The sequence below is a fragment of the Penaeus monodon genome, chromosome 34, assembly GCF_015228065.2.
Source record: "Penaeus monodon isolate SGIC_2016 chromosome 34, NSTDA_Pmon_1, whole genome shotgun sequence".
NCBI lineage: Eukaryota > Metazoa > Arthropoda > Malacostraca > Decapoda > Penaeidae > Penaeus > Penaeus monodon.
Window position 1 is genome coordinate 6,927,130 of NC_051419.1, and position 363 is coordinate 6,927,492.

At 39.7% G+C, this 363-nt stretch overlaps 1 protein-coding gene across 3 annotated transcripts in view; it reads right to left on the reverse strand.

Moving 5' to 3' along the window:
• LOC119594556 (furin-like protease 1) overlaps positions 1 to 363 on the reverse strand; it is a gene marked incomplete at its 5' end in the record, with an annotated part of 24,037 nt that overhangs the window by 23,514 nt on the left and 160 nt on the right.

Genomic DNA, 363 nt, shown 5'->3' on the forward strand with positions numbered 1-363 from the left:
TGAGTGAGAAGTCAAGCTAAGTCAAGAGGAGTTGATTGAAAAGCAAAGCAAAACCCTAATCTGACCTAATTATTGTTGGGTATTTAGACTGATAGCAATTCTCTCTAATTAATTAATTAGTGAACTGAATTGTGATCTTTACAGTGGAAATGGAGTTAAGTAACCATTGCAACGTGTTATGTTCCACTATAGGAGAGCGTTGTATGTGGAGGCTTCGCAAGGCGTAATTGCACATAATTATAATCTACTCGACTTGCTCCACAGTCCTCAAAAACCTAAGAGCCCTATCAACTATCAATCAAATCAATTACACATCAGATACCCACGCCCCTCGCAAAGTCGAAAACCAATAAACCCCCCCCC